This window comes from Mastomys coucha, unplaced genomic scaffold (genome assembly GCF_008632895.1).
Source record: "Mastomys coucha isolate ucsf_1 unplaced genomic scaffold, UCSF_Mcou_1 pScaffold16, whole genome shotgun sequence".
Lineage (NCBI taxonomy): Eukaryota > Metazoa > Chordata > Mammalia > Rodentia > Muridae > Mastomys > Mastomys coucha.
The window spans coordinates 8,911,657-8,912,417 of NW_022196898.1; the positions used below are offsets into that span (position 1 = coordinate 8,911,657).

General features: G+C 39.8%; 2 pseudogenes; both read left to right on the forward strand.

The window, feature by feature from the left end:
- On the forward strand, positions 1 to 140 carry LOC116094559 (annotated as a pseudogene).
- A 47-nt stretch (positions 141 to 187) lies between these two features.
- On the forward strand, positions 188 to 276 carry LOC116094560 (annotated as a pseudogene).
- Positions 277 to 761: the final 485 nt, after the last annotated feature.

The window sequence follows — 761 nt, forward strand, 5'->3', positions numbered from 1 at the left end:
GGCCTCCTTGTGCTTACCACAGGCTGTGTTCCTACACTAATTATATAGAAAGAGGAGGCAGAATAACATACCCTATACACACCTCAGCCTAGGCCTCTGTGCACACCTCAGCCTAGGCCTCTGTGCACACCTCAGCCTAGGCCTCTGTGCACACCTCAGCCTAAGCCTCTGTGCACACCTCAGCCTAGGCCTCTGTGCACACCTCAGCCTAGGCCTCTGTGCACACCTCAGCCTAGGCCTCTGTGCCTTGTCTGAATTGTGAATGGGGAGACATGGGAAAAAGAAAAAAGAAAATATCTAATTAAAAAATTTTTAAAAAGTGATTAGTATTATAAAACTATTTCATTTGTTGTTGTGGTGGTGGTTTGAGACTGGGTCTCTGCATACCTGGAGGTATACTGGAGCTGTCTAGGAAGACCAGGCTGGCCTTAAACTTCACAGATTCACCTGCCTCTGCTTCCAAAGGGATGGGATTAAGGTATATCCCACCATTGTAAGACTACCTTTAAAGAACAAAAGATTTTAATACAGTGATTCTGCTCTTTTAAAAACAAATAAAAAGAATTTCATATTTATTTCTACAAATTAAGGTATATTAGGCTTTCCCTAAATTATTCCTCAACTGCAGATAGGGAAGGAAGTAGATGTAATAAAAATATGATCTTCAGTTCCTGAACTAGAAGCTATACAGAAAACGGCATGCTGCTGAGAATGTATCTACTCTTTTTTTTTTTTTTTTTTTTTTTTTTTTTTTTTTTTTT